The sequence below is a fragment of the Phyllobates terribilis genome, unplaced genomic scaffold, assembly GCF_046119375.1.
Source record: "Phyllobates terribilis strain yellow unplaced genomic scaffold, ASM4611937v1 Scaffold_7__3_contigs__length_470593459, whole genome shotgun sequence".
In the NCBI taxonomy this organism is placed as follows: domain Eukaryota; kingdom Metazoa; phylum Chordata; class Amphibia; order Anura; family Dendrobatidae; genus Phyllobates; species Phyllobates terribilis.
In genome coordinates this window covers 412,793,163-412,817,051 of record NW_027362767.1, presented here as the reverse complement: position 1 = coordinate 412,817,051, position 23,889 = coordinate 412,793,163, and positions in this window count along the sequence as shown.

Sequence of the window (23,889 nt, the reverse complement as noted above, 5' to 3'; positions counted from 1 at the left end):
GCGAGTTCACCTGCATGCCGTTCGGACTCTGCAACGCACCGGGAACCTTCCAACGACTAATGGAGTGTTGTCTGGGCCACAGAAACTTCGAGACGGTCCTGTTGTACCTGGACGATGTCATCGTATATTCCAAGACGTATGAGGACCACCTGAAACACCTGGCGGAAGTGTTCGAAGCTCTGGCAAGTTACGGCCTAAAGGTGAAACCCTCCAAGTGTCACCTCCTGAAACCAAAGGTGCAGTACCTGGGACACGTGGTGAGCGCTGACGGAGTGGCTCCCGACCCTGATAAGATCACCGCAATTAAGGAATGGCCAAGCCCCTCCAGTGTAAAAGAAGTGCGGCAGTTCCTCGGGTTGGTAGGCTACTACCGAAGGTTTATTCCCGGTTTCACCAAAAAGGCAGCACCTATGCAGGACCTCCTGATAGGCCAGTCCCGGAAGGCCAAGAACCAGAAGCCGCCCTTCAAATGGGAGGAGCTGGAAGAAGAGTCCTTCCGCCAGCTGAAGATGGCCCTCACGGGGGACGAAATCCTGGCGTACCCGGATTATAGCCAGCCCTTTATCCTCTACACCGACGCCAGTAACATCGGGCTAGGAGCCGTACTGTCCCAGATCCAGCAGGGGAAGGAACGAGTAATCACCTACGCCAGCCGAAAACTGCGACCCACCGAAAGGAACCCCGAGAATTACAGCTCATTTAAGCTAGAGTTCCTGGCCGTTGTATGGGCAGTCACCGAGCGCTTTAAGCATTACCTCGCTTCTTCCCGGTTCACCGTGTACACGGATAACAACCCGTTGACACACCTGGACACGGCAAGACTCGGTGCCCTGGAGCAGAGGTGGATGGCCCGTCTGTCCAACTACGAGTTCACAATCAAATACCGGGCAGGACGCTCCAATACCAACGCGGACGCCCTGTCCAGGATGCCCAACCTGCCGGACGGAGGAGAAGATCCGGAGGGACTGGAAGAAGTTGAACTCCCTGCGTTCCACCGTCATGGGACTATCCAGTATTCCCACCGGGTAAGGAGTAAGCAGGCTGCTACGTTGAACCCCTTACCCCACTACAACTGGGCGGAAACGCAAGACAGCGACCCTGCCGTCCGACTGGTGAAGGAGATGCTGACTCGGCCGGAGGCTCGCCTTGAACCAGACGCTCCGGAGGAAGCCAAACAACTATGGGCAGAGAAGAGTCGACTGTTCCTTTACAAAGGGAAGTTGTGCCGCAGAATGGTTAACTCCCGGACGCATGAATTACTCTGGCAAGTAGTGGTGCCACGAAGAGACGCAGCCATGGTGATGGAGGCATACCACGATGGAGCTGGACACTTCGGGTGGAAGAAGCTGGAGTTCCTGCTGCGCGAGCGGTTCCACTGGGTAGGCATGAGGGGAACCATTGAGAAGTGGTGCAGAGACTGTGGCCCGTGCAACCTGAGAAGGAAGGACCGCGCCAGCCAGAAGACTCCCCTGCAGTCCATCGTCACCCGGCAACCGTTGGAACTGGTAGCCTTGGATCATGTAAAACTGACCCCAAGCAGAAGTGGCTACGTCTACGCGTTAACCATCGTGGATCATTACTCCCGGTTTCTGGTTATCGTCCCCGTCAAGGACTTAACGGCTCAAACAGCAGCTAGAGCCTTCCAGCAGCACTTTTGCCGTCCACACGGGTACCGGGACCAAGTGCTGACGGACCAGGGACCTGCCTTTGAAGCGGAGGTCTTCCAGGAATTCTGCAATCTGTATGGCTGCCGGAAGATAAGGACGACACCCTACCATCCGCAAACTAATGGACTTTGTGAGAAAATGAACCAGGTGGTAATGGATCTTCTAAAAACGTTGCCCCTGGAAGAACGCAGTCTGTGGCCTGAGAAGTTGCCCGATCTGGTGGACCTATACAACCACATCCTGGTAGGTTCCACCAACTGTACCCCGGCTTACCTAATGAGGGCAAGACCTGGTAAGTTACCTGTTGACCTGGAAATGGGAGTCCTGACACCCGAGGACACTTCACCAGAAACAGACTGGGACACAGAGAGGCAGCAGCAGTACCGGAGAGTACAGGAGAGCGTGGAGCGAAGTCTCTTTCAGGCTAGGGAAAGACAAGAGAAAACTTACAACCAGTATGCTCCCGCTGTTCCCCTGGTACCCGGAGAGCAGGTCTTGAAGAGGAAGAGACGGCTCCACAAGTTGGACGACCAGTGGGAGAAGGACCCGTACACCGTACTGCCCTCAAGCCACGAGAACCCGAAGGTTTGTACCATCAGTAAAGACGGAGGGGAAACCACAGCCATTGTATCCCGGGACCACCTGAAGAAGTGTCCCGAACAACTGAGGAACCCTGAAGAGGAACAAGAAGACCATCGACCCGTAGAGGAAAGGGAAGATATGGTTAGTACTGTGCTCGGGGACTTCCCTCGGTCTTGGACTCAAGTCAATGGTGCAGTTGTGGTACCCGTACTCACCTTCCTCCAACCAGCATCCCAAGCACCTACGGAGCAACAGGTAGAGCTGGAAGAACAGCCGGTCCAGGAGGCAGAAGACTCCACACAAGCAGAACAGGAGGATCAACCCTCTGCTTATAGTGAGCCTGCCGTACCCCTAGTGAGACAAAGAGCCGGTAGACAGCTGCCCAGTTTACCCTTGACAGCTCCTACACCCTGTAGTTCAGGGCCAGACAGTCAGCTCCGTAGGTCCACTAGGGCCACTAGAGGCCAGTTACCCGCACGCTGGAGGATTTGAAGTGTATAAATTGTTTTATTTATGTTTATCTGTGTATTGTTGCTTGTGTATAATTTTGTGTTTCCAGTTATTTTTAGGAATCTTTGGTGGATTTACCGGGAATCCTTGTACATAGTTGGAGCGTAACCCAGGACGGACTAAAGACTGTTAAGGACTCGGGGTAGGACAAACCCCTACCTGGTTACGTCTCCCTGTTTTGGTGAAATGGACACCTTGCTTTTCTTCAAAGACTGCACCCGGTTACGGACATGCCGTAACCAACTTTATATGTTTTTCTTATTGTATTATTATTGTTTTTATCTTGTTATGTTTTTCTAAAATATGTTTAGTCCCGGAGTACTAAATTTCACTAGGGGGGAATGTGACACCCCAGGGGTCTGGTTGCCACAGTGATAGAGATGTTATGTCTGAGAGCAGGTGGGAGGTCCTTTGGTCAGGGATCCTGTGCATGCCACACCTCCTGCCCAGTCTTGGGAGGGGAAGAACTTCCCCTATATAAACCCGGGGCTGAAGCAGGGTTAGCAGTCAAGGAGAGTAGAGACAAGAAACAGCAGAAGCAATACTACTACGAGTCAGGGGCTGGCAGCTGCAGAGCTCGCCCTGACTGAGAAGCTTTCTTATCGGACCCGGCGTCCGAGGCTGTGGGGACTAACTCTTACCCAGCAGCAGAAGCCGACCGGCAGGGGATTTCAGGTCCTCAGGCCCAGAAACCCGAAGGCACGGTCACACGCGTGGGACCAGCACCGCCATCGTGGAGCGGAAGCCATTAGAAGGCCCCGAGTCACCGGCCATACGGGTGAGCACCACACGGTACACTCAGGGACGTGGGCTACTTATATCCGCTTCTAGCAAGGTAGCCAGAAGAGTACAGTCAGTTTGGGAGGCCTACAACTCCGCCTGGCCAGGGGAGATCCCATCTGCTCAAGGACTGACCAGGCCCCGTTCACTAGCAAGTACTCCGGGAGGGTCTATCGTTGTTACCAGTAAAGACCCTGAATTACACCGCACCGTCTCTGAGTGGTTCCTGCTACCCCCATCATCCACATCTGCTGCCCTGAGGCCATACCCCTCCCGTTGGGGGTTATACCATCTACGCTGCACCATCCATCCACCGGCCTCAGCGGACTGTCCTGCAGCGGCAGCTCCATAGCTGCATTCAACGGGTGGCGTAGTCGTCCTGCATCTACCGCTGTTACATCGCCGCTCAGTTTGACTCCCTGGGCACGGACCGGGTCACCGCCACGAGACTACAACCCTCAAGAGATCCGGCTCCGGGTAAGCTCCCGCGTGCGCAACGCAGCGCGACACAGGCCCAGGGGCGCGTCATATGCAGGGACGGAGAGAGCCGTCCTTCTTTTTAACGAAGAAGAAGCCTGCTCCCGCCGGGGAGGTAGATTTCCGGATAAATCCCCGGGCCAGGTTCTCCTCAATATATTCGAATATAGACCGGGTCTCAGCAGCGGACAATGGGTAAATACGCCCACGGGGAGGAGTAGTACCGGGTAACAGGTCGATAGGGCAGTCGTATGGTCTATGAGGGGGTAGTGTCTCTGCCTCCTTTTTATTAAAGACATCAGCATATGACCAATAAGGAATCGGAAGTCCAGGTAGATTAGCTGGGGTAGGAGATGGACGGACGGGATGGACGGGAACCAAACAAGTCTTATGGCAGTCCTGTCCCCAGCGAAGGACTTCTCCGGTCTGCCAGTCAAGCACGGGTGCATGTCTCTGGAGCCAAGGTAGGCCTAGCAAGAGGGCATGAGAGAGTCCAGGCAGAACATGAAAGGAGATACTCTCAGAATGCAGCATTCCCACCTGCAGAGTAATGGATTCGGTGATGAGTTGGATGGGACGTGGTAAGAGGCCCCCATCCACGGCAGTGACAGATAAGGGTACAGCCAGAGGTTTGGTGGGGATGCGGTATTTCTCCACCACGGACTGTGAAATAAGATTCCCAGCTGCTCCAGAGTCAAGTTGGGCTAGTTCGAAATAACGGTTCTCCCCGCAGACGATTGAGACTGACAACAGTAGAGATGGAGAGGATTTATTCTTGTCTAGGACGACCTCTCTGAGCGATCCTAGACACAGGCGTTTCCCGACCTCTCCGGGCAGGTACGGATCCAGTGCTCCTTACTGCCACAGTAGAAGCAGCTCCCCTCGGCACGGTGTAAGTCTTGACGGGTTTTGACCATCTTGGTCTGGTCGACCTGCATAGGCTCAGGAGAGTGTGCCTGGGGAGAAACGGAGGGCATAACGGGTTTCTGGAAGATGGGAGCTAGACGTGGAAACCTTCTCTCACGAGAGACCTCTTTGGCGCGCTCCTGGAACCGTAGGTCAATCCGGGTGGCAAGAGTTATTAAGTCGTCGAGAGTGGTAGGAATGTCCCGACCGGCGAGTTCATTTTTAATACGGCCGGACAGACCCTCCCAGAAGACAGACACCAGAGCGTCGTTATCCCAGGCCAGCTCCGAGGCAAGGGTACGGAACCGTATGGCATATTGGCCCACGGTGAGATCTCCCTGACGGAGGCGTAGCAGAGACGATGCGGATGAGGTCTTCCGTCCGGGTTCATCGAAGACTTTCCGGAAAGCCGTGAGAAAGGCTGACAAGTCGGACACCAGAGGGTCTCCTCTCTCCCATAGAGGATTCAGCCAAGCCAGAGCCTCCCCCGTGAGGTGGGACATGATAAAGGCCACTTTGGATCGGTCGGAGATAAACTGGTGGGACAAGAGTTCGAAGTGCAGGGTGCACTGGTTTATGAAGCCCCGAGCTTGAGCGGGGTCGCCTCCGTAGCGAGGAGGTGGGTAAGCCGGGGTCCAGGACAGGATACCATGGTATTGGTGGGCAGCGGCGCTGCCGGGTTGCGAGTCATGACACTAGCGGTGGTTGCTGGTGGAGCAGTCAGAGTGTCCAGGCGAGAGTTGACATTCCGCAGGTGACCCAGGATGGACTCCTGTTGGGACCTCTGACGGGACAGTTCATGACATAGGTCTGAGAGCGAGGGAGCTTGGGTACCACCGGGTTCCATGCCCCGAGCAAACTGTAACGGGTCTGGGAGGCGGAACCTCTGAGCAACTATACAAGGGGGCGATCCTTGTAAGGAAGCGGGTGGTGACCAGGGAAGACGGGCAGGTAGTCACAGCAGGTGACCGGGACAGTCTCTGGGTAAACGGGCAGGAGGTCACGGCAAGTGACCAGGTCAGTCTCTGGGTAAACGGGCAGGAGGTCACAGCAAGTGACCGGGGCAGTCTCTGGGTAAACGGGCAGGAGGTCACAGCAAGTGACCGGGGCAGTCTCTGGGTGAACGGGCAGGAGGTCACAGCAAGTGACCGGGACAGTCTCTGGGTATAGGGTTGGTACGACCTGTGACGGCTGAGCCTCCAGGTAGGCTAGCAGGCGGATGGCAGGTGTGTGCTCCCAGGTGAGCAGGCGAGAGTCTCTGGATAAGCAGGTGGTCACAGCATGTGATGGCAGAGCCTCCAGGTAGGCTAACAGGCGGATGGCAGGTGTGTGCTCCCAGGTGAGCAGGCAAGAGTCTCTGGATAAGCAGGTGGTCACAGCATGTGACGGCGGAGCCTCCAGGTAGGCTAACAGGCAGATGCAGATGAGTGCTCCCAGGTGAGCAGGCGAGAGTCTCTGGATAAGCAGGTGGTCACAGCATGTGACGGCGGAGCCTCCAGGCAGGCTAACTGGCAGGTAGCAGATGAGCGCTCCCAGGTGAGCAGGCAAGAGTCTCTGGACTGGCAGATGGTCACAGCACGTGACGGCGGAGCCTCCAGGTAGGCTAACAGACAGTTAACAGGTGAGCGCTCCCAGGTGAGCGGGCAAGCTGGTCCATAGACAGACTGACAGGTGTCGGAAGGCAGACCGTCGGACCTCAGGCTAGCAAGCAGGAAAGCGGATGACAGGCAGGAATCAGGCAGCAAACTGGCAGGAAACTGGCAGGTAACAGGCAACGGGACCTGAGGGCTGAAGCAGAGTAGTGAACAGTGCAACAACATTGCTCGGGCACCTCCATTTTGGAGGAGGTGCCTTACATATGGTGAAGTCCTCCGGCCATTGGCCGGGGACTCCTTAGGACGGCGCGCGCGGCCCCTTTAAGAGGGGGGGAGCTCGCGCCCTAAGCACCGTGGCCGGGAAGGAGCGCGCGCTGCCAGCAGAGCGGGAGGAGGACGCCGGGCTCGGAGCGGAGAGGTGAGGGGAACAGCGTCCCTGCCTAGCAGGGGGCAGGGACGCTGACGCTACAACCTGTACGGGACTCAGTGGGGAACACAAGGTGGGAGAAAACAAGCAAGAGAGGAACACACTAGAGCGTGGTGCTGACAGGTACTCCTGAACTATCTGGAGAGTGCTGAACCCAACCCTGGCGGCCACAGCTCGCCGCCGTGTGACAGCAGAGGGAAGCTTTGCAGCTGATAAAACATCAAAGTGAGTAAAGACTCGGATGACTTCATCTACCACCTCCGTCTGTTCTTTCCTCGGCAGCACTGCACCCACCATTGCTCTACACACCACTACACTGCCCTGAGTCCCCACTCCACCTGTGGGGATTCGTACCAACTAAGCTGCCTAAACACCGGCCTCAGAGGACTGTCGCAGCGCTGGTGATCCTCACCAGACACCACAGGTGGCGTCACAAACATTCCCCTGCCCCATATATAATCTAAGAACCCCCGCAACTTTGCTGACTGCGCCGGGTCACGGACCGGGCCATCCACCGTGAAATCCTACCCCCCCTAACCATCTAAGAGGGCCCGTGTTTGCCGAGTACCACACAGTCCGGCGGGTGTGTCAGCTTTGGCGTCACAAACAGGATTTCGTGCCCGTGGCAACGGCAGAAGTCTATGCCCATTGCCACCGGGTACTGTGCGCCTTTCTAAAGAACTGTATTTCCACATTCAATGTGGCGCCCACCCAAGAAGAACGGGCGCCATTATGAGCAGGGTAAACGACAACATCACAAGACCTCCCATCGTGGGCTGGGTTCTACAATAGCGCCAAAAGTACCGACCTCCCCTTGCAATAGAGACTGTCCGCATAGTTGTGTCTGTCAAGACGGATGGGACGTTCCAAGGAGTGACCGTCAACCAGCAGCCACTGAACCGCCCCCGAAAGAGGAGGAGAAGAAGAGGGAGACAAGGTGTGGTCTGGGCCAGTCTAGAGAGACCGCACCCTGCAGCCGCGATGGAAGGAGACCAGGATGTGCCCTCTGTCGATGGCCCACCAGCCACCACCTCCCTCACCCTGGAGGAATACAGTATCCAATTAACTGCCGAGGAGACTGAGTTCCTCCGTGGCCAGACGCAGGACCTGACCCGCCGAGTCGAGGAGGCCCAGCGGATGGTGGTCGTCGCGTGGCGAGAGGACCTGCTGGGGAAGCTAGTGGCCCGACGAGAGATGACGTCGCGCCCCACCAGCGATGCCCCAGCCCTGGCGGAGAATGAGGAACCCCAGGAGATCACGTGCAGCCCAGGAGCGGGTAAGCAAGAACCCCCTGCCCCGGGCACGGAGTGCGCCGAGCTCTTCCTGGACCTCCTGCCGTCACCTCAATCCCCGGGTGCCACCGTATGGGAGCAGCTACTGGCCCCGGAGCCTGAGGCCCAAGCCGCCGCAGCATCCGGAGGTCTGCTACCCCTCCCGCTCCCGGAACCGGCGAATCCTGCACTCGGCTGGGTGCATGCACACCCACACCCGGACTGGTCCGAAAAGGTGGAGGACCAACAGCGGCCCCCGTTAACGCCGTTGCCAGCTCCCCCGGTTGCCTGCACAGGAGGAGAAGAATTTCGCTGGGACAACCAGGGGGGGGATCTAATGGGGATTCCCGGGAGACCCAGGCTGAAGCTCGACAGTGGGATGAGTTTTGTCGCCGCAAGCTCCTCCAGCTCGAGAAGGAACGGCATGCCCTGAGGGTCCGCTGTGAACAACTAGAGGTACGGTCGAAAGCCGCCAAGGTCCAAGCCTGACAGGTGGAGGCCTCCCGTCCCAGTCCCCGGGAGGAAGGATTACTCGTCCGCTTTAACCAGGAGGCGGGATGGGGCTTCATCCGCTGCCCCCAGTTCAACCGGGACGTTTTCGATAACCGGCGAGACATCGAGCCTCGGTTGGAGCAAGGCCACTCAGACCGCAACCTTTACCCTGGAGACTTGCTCTCATACACCCGTCACCACGGCGTACGTGGGTGGTATGCCCTGGACGTGCACCGGGTGTTTAAGGAAGATGCTCCCATACGCACTGCCACAGATGACCGGTCTGGATCTGTGGGCAAATAGGAGCGGTATCCCTGGTGGGGTACCATTTCTAGTGCGGCCCGGAGGCTGGACTTCCTAGTTCCTTGTTTGTTTTTCTTTGATATTTACCCTGTTTTCTAAAGACATTGTCCCTGCGGACGTTGAGCAGCAGACCGACTTAATTGTAAATAGTTTGCACCTATTGAGGTGCCCCCCTATTGGTTTTATACATCACAACACCAGACCTCAGAACAAAAACCTGTCTGGCGTGGCAGAATTGGAGGTCCAACTCAGGATCACCATGACCTGCAGCCACCCCAGGGCCTACGTGGAGGGTTTGCTTTGGACAGGTCCCTCATTCTGCTGAACTTGCACTTACACCACCTTTTCTACAATATTTCTACTGTTTTCTACATATGTTTTTCAAATGTTTTTTATATTTATCACCTATAACCTGCAACGTTTTAGAAACTGTGCCTCCCATAAAGGGAAGATTGTTATGGTTGAAAAAGCATTTAAATTTTTTTGATTGTCTGAAATATACCATGTCTTTGCTCTATTGCAACCCGCGGACATGCTGTGTTTCACCAGGGGGGAAAGGGGCAATCCCCATGCTGTCCCCATGTCATTTGAGCACTGTCACTATTGTTTTGGGCACTTTTTAGGCTTTCTACAGACTGCCGGGGGTGCCGTCGCAAAAATGCTCAGGTCTCCCATAGACTAACATTGGGCTCGTTGCTTGGACCAAGCACCCGAATATCACGGTGAGCTCGGCCCGAACTTCGAGCACCCGAGCATTTTAGTGCTCGCTCAACACTAATCATTATACCTTAACTTTAGCTGACAATTGAAAAGAGAAAAGTCCAGCTCACCTATGTTTAATTTAGCTTGTGGAGTTAATCTCGAGCAGGAGAAACAAAGTGACAATCCAACATCACGTCCATGGATAAAAATCTGTATTTTTCTTTATTAGATCATGTTAAAATCCTTTTCAAGTAAAAGTAAGGTATGGACAGAGGGGTGACCTTACGCATGTCAAACCAAATGGTTCTTAATCATAGTGGCACTAAGATACTCTGATACTAAGATACTCCGCACATATTTCTGCGTGAGTACTCTGCCAAAAAGCATGTTTGTGTACTCTGCACGTGTCTCTGTGTAAGTACTCTGCCAAAAAGTCTGTGTGTGTACTCTGCATGCATCTCTGAGTGAATACTCTCCCAAAAAGCCTGTGTGTGTACTCTGAAACACAAGTCACTGTGAGAGTACTTTGCCAAAATCCTGCGTGTGTACTCTGCACGCGTTTCTATGGGAGTACTTTGCCAAAAAGACTCTTTCTATTTTCTACTGTACACTTTTTTGTGGAGGAAAAAAATGAGGAGAACATCAAATAGGGGACATGGTGCTGCTGGTGGCATTGGTGTAGCTTCTGCTGGTGGTCGTGTAGCTACTGCAAGGAGAAGACGTGGTCGTTCTGTGCCTGCTATATGACCAAATGAAACACCTTCCTCTAGTGCATGCAGATGAAAGGACGTGTTGCGTCATTTCGTGGGGCCGAGTACCACTGCACAGATGGTGAGGCCAGAACATGTTGAGGTGGTTTTAGATTGGATTGCTGAGAGTGCTTCCAGTTCTTTAGCACTATCTTCCACTCGGTCCCCTGCTAAAAGCGCAGAGTTGGAACCTGCAAACCATGGTCATTTGGTTTCCACTTCACTCCCTTGCAAATCAGCCAAACAGTCTGAGCCGCAAGTAATGCAGCATTCATTTCTGTGTTTTGATTAATTCGCTGGCTGTGGTTCCGTGGGACATTCACCTGGCACTGCTCCACAAGTGGCATAGATTGAGTGCATTGATGCCCAGTCACTTGTTCAGTGGGAGGATGAGTACGTGGGAGGGTCAGTGCACATTGCTATGCACACACCCGGACTGGCTGGCATGTGCATGATTAGTGATCTCACTGTACCATGAACCGGGGAGTGCCTGGAGGGGCGTAACTAAGTATCAACCCTATCCGACCAAGGTCGTACGGCGGCTCAGTCGACTCCGTGCACCAAGGAGGAACCAAGCAGAGGGACCAGATGCTACTCCTAGGACAGACCCCGGACACAGCTGTTGACCCACACCGGGGAATGCAGGAACAGGCAGGTTAGGCTGGCTTACAGACAGGTGGGTATTGGCAGGCACGACTGGTATGCAGACAGGTGGGTACTGGTAAGCACTGCTGGTATGCAGACAGGGGGGTACTGGCAAGCACGGCTTGAGTGCAGACAGGGAGCTACTAGCAGTCACGGCTGGCGTGCAGACAGGGAGGTACTAGCAGGTTGGAGCGCAGGCTGGATAGGGTCCAGTACAGACTGGGATTCAGGAACAGAACCGCAGATGCGGTAGATTAGCAGAGTAAAGTGAAACCACAGGTGCGGTGGCCAAGGCAGAGCAGAGCAAAACCGCCGGAGCGGTGGACAAGGCAGAGCAGAGAGGAACCCCCAAAGCGGTGGGCAAGGCAGAACCGCTGGTGCGGTGAGCAAGCAGAGTGAAACCGCAGGTGCGGTGAACAAGGCAGAGCAGAGAGGAACCGCAGGAGTGGTGAGCAAGGAAGAGCAGAGAGGTACCGCTGGAGCGGTGAGCAAGCAGATCTGGGAAAAAAACACAGGTGCGGTGGACAAGGCAGAGCAGAGCGAAACCGCTGGAGCGGTGGACAAGGCAGAGCAGAGAGGAACCACCGGAGCGGTGAGCAAGGCAGAGCAGAGAGGAACCGCTGGAGCGGTGAGCAAGCCGAGCAGGGCGAAACCGCAGGTGCGGTGGACAAGGCAGAGCAGAGCGAAACCGCCGGAGCGGTGGACAAGGTAGAGCAGAGAGGACAGGGCTCTCTTCACATGGAACCGACTGGAACATACAGGAAGATGGTTAGAACACAGGAGGTAGATACGGAGGAAGGGAAAAGGGACAAGCAGAACCGGATACACACAAAGTTCTTACAATGAAGTAGCGAGTGGACTCTAAACTCACAAATAGAAGTACAGAGACAAAGAGTTGGAGTTAGGTGCAGGTTCAGACACTACAGGAAAAGGGAAGGTACGGACATAGAGACAAACAGGTAACAGGCTAGGAGACAGTTCAGACAGGAACTGACACTGCAACGAGATACAGGAACAAGCCTGGGTATACAGCCCCCAGAAATGGCGGAAACAGACAAGAAGTCACAGGTAACAGGTCTGGGTATGCAGCCCCCAGAAATGGCGGAAACAGACAAGAAGTCACAGATAACAGGTCTGGGTATGCAGCCCCCAGAAATGGCGGAAATAGACAAGAAGTCACAGGTAACAGGTCTGGGTATGCAACCCCCAGAAATGGCGGAAACAGACAAGAGGTAGAACTGGACCTGGCAACTTCAGAGTCAAGGAGCACACTGAATGTTAGTGTTGCTCAGGCACCTCCTTCAGGGTGGAGTGGGTTTAAATATCCAGTGACTCACAGCAATAGGCTGGGGACACATTAGGAGTGTGCCCACAGCAGCTATAAGAATCAGGAAGTAACCGGGCCACCGCCCTAAGCAATCAGACCAGAGGCATGCACACAACATGAACAGGAGCAAGGCTTGCAGACTGGACTGAAGGGTAAGATTGCGATCTTGCATAGTGGGAGGTGGTGCACTATACAAGCACGCCGCCAGGGATGTTACACACATGCTCAGCAGAGCACCGCAGCACATCTTTGATGCTGACAAAAACAGGTGCCAACTAATGCGTCTTTGTGCAGTGTACAGACCGGCAGGGAGGGCAGGGGTGAGGAGTGGTTGGAAGATGATGCAGGAGATGATGAAGTCCTAGACCACACATTGATTGAAGGCCATATGTGTGATGTGCAGTTCGGAGTAAAAGGAGATGGACACTCTGCCCCAGCTAAACCACAAAGGAGGGAGGGGGCGCAAAAGCTGCCGCCTCCTAGCCAGCTGTTACTGCCCACTGCGCCGACAAAATGAGCACACCAAAGCCAGCTCAAAGGAGCTCCCTGGCATGGCATTTCTTCAGACAAAGTGGTGACAACAAGAGATGGGTGGTTTGCACACCGTGCCATCAGGTCCTGAAGCGAGACATAAATGTTCTGAACCTGAGCACCACCTGCATGACGAGGCATCTGAATTGAAAGCACAAGCTGCAGTGAAGTACACACCCAAAAAAACTGGAAAGATCTGTGGCTTGTCCTGCTCCCTCTTCTGCTGCAGTCTCGGCCTGTTCCTCCCACTCCCAATCAACAGGGCCACCTGACTCACTGCAAAGAGAGGATGTGACAGCACCACCACCACCAGCAGTGTTTGTGTGTCTCGAAATTGGACACAAGGCCTGAGTTTGCCCTTTATGCCTTGGAGGTGCTGACTTGCCCTGTGGCAAGTGTACTGTCGGAACGTGTGTTTAGCATCGCACGGAGCGTGATTACAGCCAATGTGGGCAAGCTCACATTCATTAAAATTTGGCTGATTAGAGAAGTAGACCAGCTGCACCTAGCCATTGTTATACTCCACCGCAGTATGTTCGTCATTCCTAATGTTTTGGGCTCTTCCCAAATTTAAAAAAAAATAAATAAATAAAAAGCTGTGTTTGCTACCTCCTCCGCCTCTTTCACCTACAACGCCATGTCCATCTCCACCTCCTCCTCAACCTCCTCCTCCACTTGAACCTCCGCATCCTGGTTCAAGATTATTATTTTTTTTTTTACTCTACAGTATATTATTTTTAGTCACAAAAAAAACACAAAAGCAATGTTGGCTAGTGGCTACCTCCTCCTCTACCTCTTCCACCTGCAATGTCACATCCATCTCCACCTCCTCTTCAACCTCCCCTCCACTTGAACCTTGGACATCCGCCTCATTGGTTCAAGATTGATTGTTTTTCTTTAAACCTTGTTTTTATTGAAAATAAAGTTTTCATACATTAATGCGAATATGACTTGAAATATACATGACAAGGCTGTTATTTGATGATAAATAGCAGAATGTACTTTCAAGCATGGTTACATCAAGTCAAAAAACAAACCAAAAACTAGGAGGGGGGAGGGAAGGAGGGGAGAAAAGAGAATGCCTAAAACAGGTACTTTCCTTGTTTATAGGGGTGCATAACCTTAGACACTCCTTGAAAGTTGTGCGGGACCCATTGACATCAAGATAGACCCCTGACACCTAGATGTATCTCCACACTGCGGCTCTATCAAACACACTTCTACACAGGCGCTTCCCCCAATAGTAGCTGCTCTTGGTACCACATTTTAGGTTGGAAACAAATCCTATTATCTTCTCAGATGCGTTGTGGAAGAAAAGAAATGAAACTTTCCCAAGTTTCAAAGAAGGACTGCACCTTTTCATCCCTATGCAAGAAGGCCTCAGCCCAAGGATTAGTATTTTTTTTTTATTCTGTTATTTTAAGTCATTTCCCAAACCACATTTGTTTGCAGGGCAATTGTCCTGCTCTTACCCCTATTTTGCTTCCTTTTGCAGCCCCATATCCCTTGCTACAACCATTTTACAGCACCAAAGTTCAAGTCCCCATTAACTTCGAATATGTTCGAGTTTGGAGTCAAGTTCGGCTCAAGTTCTGATGCCCGAACCAAACTTTTAACGACAGTTCGGCGAACCCGACGAACTCGAATATACATGGGTCTGCTCATCCCTAATTGTAAGCCTACAAATTGAAATACAAAATAATTGACGCGCCCCTGGGCCTGCTGCGTCGCGCGGCATCGCGCGCACGGGGAAGCTTACCCGGATCCGGATCAGATGGGGGTAGTAGTCTCATGGCGGTGACCCGATCCGTGCCCAGGGAGTCAAACTGAGTGGCAGCGTTTAGCAGTAGATGTTAGAAATGTTCGACTACGCCACCCGTTGATTGCGGCTATGAGGCCGCCGCTGCAGGGCAGACCGCTGAGGCCGGTGATATGGTTATGCAGCGTAGATGGTATAACCCCCAACGGGAGGGGTATGGCCTCAGGGCAGCAGATGAGGATGATAGTGGTAGTGATGGTGCAGCAAGGAAGCTCAGAGACGTGTGGTGCAGTTTCAAGGTTTTTACTCACAGGTGTTGCTCCGGTCACTTCGGCCAAGAGTGACCACCCGAGCCGTGCTGCGTCCACCAGGTGCGGGACTCGGCCAACTCCCAGGCAGTTCCGGAGCGTGGTCCTGAGCTCCCCTCTCTTCCTTCCTACTGGCCGTCCTCACCAGGGACCCACCTATGTCCGGCTCCCTCGGGCCTTTTGGTGGCGAAACCTTTCTCGGCTTCCCTGACCCTATGCGTGGTATGCCTTCCGGGTGGATATGGTGAGGGGTCGCGCCAAAGCTTGTCCACGACCTCCGGTTCCTGGCTAAGGATGATTAGCCTCTGCCAGTTTGGGATCCGGTACCCTTTTCTGCCAACCCTTCACCCGTCTTAGTTCACTTGTGGGATCTCAGGGTTCCCTCTGCTTGCGTCTCTGGGCTTTTCACTGGGTTTTTCCTCTTCTTCCTCTTTCTCTGCGCTTCAGGCCTGGCCCTGGAGCTGGGCCCAGCCGGAGCCAGAGCTCCCTGTCAGCCCTCTCTGACTGAACTCTCCCTCAGCTTCTCCTCAGACTGAACTCCCTGTCTCAAGATGGTGCCCACCTCTTATACTCCCTCTGACACCCGAGACCAGGTGACTAGCACCCAATGGGCTCCTTCCTATGCCCAGAGTCCCTCCCCTGACTGCTCCTACACTACTGGGATGTTCCTCCCCCCCTCCCACTCCAGCCAGGGACAGACGCTGTCGTACCTGCACATCTACCTAGTGGGAGTACCGTTGTTCTGTCCCCCGGAAATGGGATGAGTGTAGTGCATGCAGCTAGCTGAGCTCAGTTCCACGCTCCATCCTTACCCGGGAGTGGAATACCACACCTCTGGTTTGAGGTGCAATACCCCTGTAGCAGCCGAGTCCTCGGGGTGCTACATAATTATATGGTATATTTCATTACCTAAGACACTGTTAGAGTCAAAAGACCAAAAGCTATTGCATTTGTTATCACATGCAACTCGCATTGGGTGAATGCATTATTTTTATGGATGAATTATCTAAAAAACTAGAAGCAATTCAGCAAACGTAATGTTTTTTTTTTAATTTGTCACCCTCAAAATAGCTTAAATCCATTAAAATAACCTTGGTACCTAAAAATTCTTTTTTTTTGTAGACGTGTGTAATTAATCCCATATGTTCAATGTGGTGATGATATGTCCCTTCTCCGGAGATGTCTTATGGATTTTAATTTTTCTCTATGACACACGGTATCCAAGAATGGCCACTACATAGTGTAAGAAGCTGTGCTGTCCCAGGCCTGTACTCTGTGGATATCAGGCCATAACAGAAGCTGCCAAAAGCTATGTCCGGTATCAGACCACCACCTATCTTAAGTAGTGTTGAGCCACCCCCGTAGTGTTCGAGTTCGGTTCGGTTCGTCGAACACCCGTGTGTTCGCCGAACTGTTCGTCGAACACCTTCGAACACCGTTAAAACCAATGGCAGGCAAACAAAAACACATAGAAAACACCTTCAAAGGTGTCCAAAAGCTGACAAACTGCTCAGAAGACACAACTAACACATGGAAAAGTGACAAGTACATATAGTCATGCGAAAAGAATAGAGGTGGAGGAGTAAAAGGAGGGGGAGACACAGATATAGGCATGTCATGCCCTTCTAAAATCCAAAAAGTGAGAAGCCGACACGTTCAGTCCGCTCCTGCCCGTGCCACCTCCGTGTCGCCGGGTTTGTGCCAGAGCCGCGGTGAACCCTGACGGCCAGCCCCCCTCTCCCAATACTGGTGCCTGTCCGCTGGTGGGTCGAGCGAGCCCCCCTGTGGTGGAGGCAGCTCTAAGCTTTTTAATTTAAATTGTCTCTCTAATTTGAATGAATACACTTTAAATCCATTTACAAGGATCTATTGGAGGGCAAGTCTCATGCCAGCAGCCGCGTAATTCCAGCTCCAGTAGCGTCCACTAAAGCTGCTGCAGTTACAAAGCTTTTATAAGGATCGAGCTCGGCTGTCCACCGCAAGGCATCCTACTGCCAGTCCCAGCCCCTATGCCTTGGGGTGCCTCCTGATGCTCTTCACTGAGTATCCCGTGGTCCCGAAGCATTTCCTTTGAAAAAATTAAGTGTCCAAACTACAGGTGGTGTAGCTTGCTTAACAGCCGGGATAATCCGCTGACTAGCAGACACTGCTACTAGGCACAAAGTATTTCCTGGGCTAGATGCAGTTAAAAATTTGTAATTAGATACTCTCGTTGGATGCTGAGAAAGCATTCCATAGAGTCTCCTGGCACGCCATATATGATTCTCTTAAAAAGCTTGGGGTAGGGGTCTAGGGGACCCTTTTATAGCCAAAATCATGGCCCTGTATCACAATACGTCACCTAGGCTGAAGATAAATGGAACTGTAGCACCCTGAGGGCTCGGTTGCTACAGAGGTATTGCACCTCACCCAGAGGTGTGATATCTCACTCTCAGGTAAGGATGGAGTGTGGATCAGGACCCGACACCTGCATGCATTACACCACATTGCCATGGGGCAGGGCGACCAATATGCCTCTGAGAAGGGCACGACAGTCCCTGTCCCTGGCTGGAGTGGGGGGAGGGAACACTGAGGAAGGGGAACCCTGTAGTGCAGGAGCAGGGAGGAAGCAGTTCCTGGGTGCATTGAGAAGGGAGTATAAAAGGTGGGCACCATCTTAGTTCAGTGCAGAGAAGTCTGAGCAGAAGTGGCAGGGAGCAGGGGCTCTGCATGAGCTCTGCTCCGGAGGCGGGCCTAGTAACAGAGGCCCAGGCCTGGAAGAGGGAGAAGGAAGGAAGAGGAGCGGAGAAGGCTCCAGGAACGAGGAATGAAGGGATCCCAGGGGTGCGGACGGGCGAGTCGCCACCGCACGCCTGAATCCACCTGCGTGGAGTGGTCAGGCCAAAGGGGGAGACCGGTCCCCGAAACTAGTGGAGGCAGGAAACGACCCTCAGCTAGAAACCGGAGGCTGTGACATTTTATGTGGCGCAGCCCCTCGCTACACCCGCTAGGAAGGCACCACATAGGGTCAGGGAAACTGGCGCCAAGTTTACCAAGAGGAGGCCCGAGGCAGCCGGACAGAAGGGTTGGTAAGAAAGGTCAGACAAAGGACACACAAAGGGGGTCCTGTGAAGCGCTCCAAAGTTATCTGGGAGTTGTCTGAGCCCCTCACCTGGTGAGCACAGTACGACGTGGGCAGCCGTTACCTGCAGACGTGGTCTGGATAATAAGAACTGTGAGTAAAGGCCCTGGACTGCATCACTGACTCCGTGTCGTTACTGCTGCTGCCCTGCACCATCACCCCCATCCTCCGCATACACTGCCCTGAGGCTATACTCCTCCCGTGGGGAGTTATGCTACGCTCTGCTGCACCCACAACACCAGCCTCAGCGGTCTGCCCTGCAGCGGAGGTTCACTCTGACCGCAATCCACGGGTGGCGTAGTCGGACATTTAAACATCAAAACCACATAAATAGTTCCGCCACTGGTTTGACCACCCTGAGCCACGGAACCGGGTCGCCGCCACGAAGACTATAACCACCAGCATCCACCAAAAAGGGTCCGGCTCTGGGTGTCCCAAGGCCCAGGGAGTGCATCAGAACATTTTCATCACCTTTCACAATCACCAATGGGACAAGGCAGGGATGTCCTCTGTCCCCTCTCTTATACATCCTAGTGACGGAGCACCTGCTCTCATCAATTCGCCATAACCCCAATATTAGGTGGATTGAGGTGGGAGGCACCGAGTACAAGTGCTCTCTATTTGCTGATGATGTCCTAGTATATATCACTCAATCACATATATCCATCCATGCTGTTATGGCTGAAATAGATCACTTTGTTACATGGTCAAATTTTAAAATCAATGCAGCGAAGTCTGAGGCCCTCGATGTCTCCCTCCCCAAATCCATATAGGATTCCATCCAGTCCAACTTTCCCTTTGCCTGGCCCTCACAGGGTATCAAATACTTAGGAATTCCTATTCATAGAGACCTCTCCCATCTATGTTATCTTAATTTTGGGCCCTTTATTGAACAACTCCATACAGACCACGGTTGGCAAGTTAGAACTGTAAGATTCACTACGTGAACCACTGGTGTTTTGTGGAAAAGCACATGTACACTGTGTTCCAAATTATTATGCAAAAAGTGTTTAGGAGTGATAAGGGAAGAATTTGTTTGTTTGTCAGTTAAACTCATTGATGGTGATGTGTGTCAGGGCTCTTTATATCACTGTAAGCATTTGCAGACACCTGTGCTAATTAGTTTGGCAGGTGTGTCCAATGAAAGGCAAGACTACTTAAGAAGGCTGTCTCACATTATTAAGCAGCCTACATTTTCTGCCAAAATGGGAAAGAAAAAGGATGTGTCGGCTGCTGAGAAGCAACAAATTGTGGAGTGTTTAGGTCAAGGCATGACTACAATCAACATTGTGCGATGATCAGGATGAAGTGTCTTGGCAATCAAGAAGTATGTAGCTGATTCACAGTACACACGTGTGCGTGCTGATAAGGGCAAATTGAGGACTCTTTCCTACAGGCAATTACGTCAGGTTAAAAGAGCAGCGGCAAAAAAGCCTTGTCATAGCAGCAGACAAGTTTTTGAAGCTGCTGGTGCCTCCAACGTCCCCCGAACAACAAGATGCAGGGTCCTTCAGAGGTTTGCAGCTGTGCATACGCCATCCTGTCGACCTCCTCTATCCACTTCACACAAGCAGAAACGGCTCCAGTGGGCCAAACATTACATGAAGACTGATTTCAAAACTGTTTTGTTCACGGATGAGTGCCGTGCAGCGCTCGATGGTCCAGATGGATGGAGTGGAGGATGGCTGGTTGATGGACACCCCACGCAAACACGGCTACAGCACCAACAAGGAGGAGGTGGAGTAATGTTTTGGGCTGGAATCATGGGGAGAGAGATTGTCGGCCTCTTTAGGATCCCTGAAGGCGCTAAAGATGAACTCCATAATGTATGTGGATTTTCTCAAACAGCACTTCCTGCCATGGTTCAAGAAGAAGAACCGTGTATTTCACAGCAAGATGATTTTTTTGCATGATAATGCACCATCTCATGCTGCACATAAAACATCTGCATCTCTGGCTGATATGGGCATAAAAGGGGACAAACTTATGGTGTGATCCCCATGCTCCCCTGACCTCTACCCCATTCAGAACCTCTGGAGCATCATCAAAAGGAGTGTCTATGATTGCGGGAGGCAGTTCACATCTAAGCAACAGCTCTGGGAGGGTATTCTGTCCTCATGCAAAACAATTGAAGCAGAAACCATCCAAAACCTGACAAATTCAATGGACGAGAGAGTTCAGAAGCTCATTTCGAACAAGGGGTCCTATGTAGTGTTGAGCATTCCGATACTGAAATATCGGGTATCGGCCGATATTCGCGGTATCGGAATTCCGATACTTAATTCCGATACTATTGCAATATCGTATACCGGAATCGGAAGTTCCCATAATGCAATGAGACATTTTCATTTTATTCAGCCAATGAGGATCCTAAGAAGTGTGGGCACATCCTGTTAGGCATGTAGGCATCTTAACTAATGGCATGGCTGTGATTGGCTGCTGAAATGATGTCATGATGCACTATAAAAGCCACCGCCGCCATTTTGAGCTCACTCTGCTGTGAATTCAGTTAGGGATAGGACGCTGTTGTTCTGAGGGACAGTTTTAGCTACCTATTTGCTCTATACTGCTTTACCCAAGCTACTTTCTAAATCACTGTGCCTTGCAGTGCTAGTGCACAGTTCCCTGTGCTGTTCACCGCTATCTGCAAGGTCTGTGTGTGTGAGTGCAGCTCACCCTGTAGTGTGTGCTTCAGCCAAGTCTGGTTGTAGTGCACTCAGTGTGTGTCACTGCCTCATACATTGTCCTTTTTTGCCAATTCATAATTTTTCCTGATATCTCCTATTAGTGTGGTGGTTCCATCTGTATTCAGCTAAATTGGTTCCAAACACACTATATAGGAGTAGATAGAGAAATTTTTTTCCGTCTTGCAGCACTAGTGCACAGTGCTCTGCATCTGTACTGTTCACCGCTGTCTGCAAGGTCTGGTGTGTGAGTGCAGCTCACCCTGTAGTGTGTGCTTCAACCCCGTCTGGTTGTAGTGCACTCAGTGTGTGTCACTGCCTCATACATTGTCCTTTATTGCCAATTCATAATTTTTCCTGATATCTCCTATTAGTGTGGTGGTTCCATCTGTATTCAGCTAAATTGGTTCCAAACACACTATATAGGAGTAGATAGAGAAATTTTTTTCCGTCTTGCAGCACTAGTGCACAGTGCTCTGCATCTGTACTGTTCACCGCTGTCTGCAAGGTCTGGTGTGTGAGTGCAGCTCACCCTGTAGTGTGTGCTTCAACCCCGTCTGGTTGTAGTGCACTCAGTGTGTGTCACTGCCTCATACATTGTCCTTTATTGCCAATTCATAATTTTTCCTGATATCTCCTATTAGTGTGGTGGTTCCATCTGTATTCAGCTAAATTGGTTCCAAACACACTATATAGGAGTAGATAGAGAATTTTTTTTCCGTCTTGCAGCACTAGTGCACAGTGCTCTGCATCTGTACTGTTCACCGCTGTCTGCAAGGTCTGGTGTGTGAGTGCAGCTCACCCTGTAGTGTGTGCTTCAACCCCGTCTGGTTGTAGTGCACTCAGTGTGTGTCACTGCCTCATACATTGTCCTTTATTGCCAATTCATAATTTTTCCTGATATCTCCTATTAGTGTGGTGGTTCCATCCATATTCAGCTAAATTGATTCCAAACACACTATATAGGAGTAGATAGAGGAGCCTTTCTGCAGCATTGGGCCCTGCAGCCCCAGCCAGATTAGTATTAGCCTATTTTTTGCAGCCTCATCTATTGCATTGTAGGTTACCTTCCTACATTGTAATAGCTACAAAAAGTTTGTGATACTATCGTTATTACATCTTTAGGCACATCCAGTGTATTTTTGTGACAAAAAAAACCTAAATAAAGTTCACCAAACACTCCACTTTACAGTTGTGTAGGCCACATTAGCTCATATTAAAGTCTAGTCCACACTTTATAAAATTAGTGTTTCTTATACCTGTTAGCAGCTGTTCAGGAATAAGCACACTAAGCCCTTAGTACTTTTCTGCCTATCTTTATCAGTCTACCAAGATGAAGAAGGCAGGGAGTAAGGCATGTGGTCGTGGTCGTGGGCGTGGGCGTGGAGTTTCTGCAGGGAGAGGACGTGAGGATTCTGTGCCTGCAGGGAGAGGACGTGGGGATTCTGTGCCTGCTGCGGGCACCAGTGACTCAGCATCCCCCAGTTTTACCAGGGAACAGTCCTTTATGCGCAGCTTTGTAGGAGCTAGCCGTACCCCACTGCTGCGCGAGGACCAAATTGAAGCCGTTGTCGGATGGATGGCAGCTAACGCATCGACTTCAATTAGTTCCAGATCCTCTCAGGTCCTGAGCACTGAAGAGCACCCATCTGTCTCTTCACCACCTGCCAAATTGCCCAGGCAGTCAGAGAGCCCTGGACAGGAGCCATCTCTACTTCTGTTCTCTGAATCTCTTGGCTTGGAAAGAGGGGGCCAGCCAAACAGAATTCGAGAATTTGAAGAAGAGGTAGTATGCAGTGATGCGCAACCGTTTTGTCTCTCTGAATCTGAAGAGGCGGGTGGGCCAGTGCCTATGGTCAGCAGCACACCTCAGTACGCATCTGATGATGAGACTCAGGTGCCACTTTCTGGTGCGTACTGTGCTGTCGAGACTACCTAGGAGAAGCAGTTGTTTGAAGAGGGTGGTGTAGATGATGAGGTCCTTGACCCATCATGGCGTGAGGGACAGGAAGGTGGTGGGAGCAGCTCTGAGGAAGAGATTCCCCGAACGGCCCAAAAAGGAGGGAGAGGGAGGGGGCAGACTTGGTTGCCTGTAGCCTCCACTTCGGCACCCATTAGGAGCATGGCTCTTCCAAAATCCAAAGCGGGCGCTCCCAAGACTTGCAGTGCCTGGTCCTTTTTTGACACAGTTGCAGATGACATTTGCTTTGTCAAATGCAAGCTGTGTAATCAGAAGGTGAAAAGAGGGAAAAGTGTCAGCAACCTCAATACCACAAATATGTGGAAACATGTGCGGACCAAGCACGTGGTGGAGTTACACAAACACACTGAAGACCTAGGCCAACCTACAGCGCCACCTACAACCTCTTCAGCTCGTGTTGTAGCCTCTTCCTCCAGCTCACACACAGCTGGTTCGGCTTCCTCACAGGATCGCCATGGAAGAATCTCTGGCACTGTTGTACAGAGACACAGTGTAATTCCACCCACAGCACCACTTTCCCAGTCATCCTCACACTCCCAGGCCAGTCTACAGCCATCGTTAGCACAGGCATGGGAGAAAAGGCGCCCATACTCGGCAAACCACCCCCGAGCACAGGCTCTGAATGCTGGCATTGCTAAACTACTGGCCCTTGAAATGCTATCATTCAGGCTGGTGGAGACTGACACATTCCGTAACTTTATGGCATTGGCAGTCCCACAATACAACGTGCCCAGCCGCTTTTATTTCAGCAGGCAAGCCGTCCCTGCCCTGCAACATCATGTGGAGGGAAAAATTAAACATGCGCTACAAAACGCCGTCAGTAGCAAGGTCCACCTGACCACTGATGCGTGGACCAGTAAGCATGGACAGGGACGATACCTTTCCCTCACTGCCCATTGGGTAAATGTTGTGGAGCCGGGTACAGATCTTGAGAGTGGCGCTGTACGTGTTCTGCCAACTCCAAGGATTGCAGGAATCCAGTCTGTACACATTGACTCCTCCTCATACTCCAGTTCCTCTGAATCAGCGCTGCAGGAGCCGTCACGGTCTACCTCCACATCGACCCGTGAAC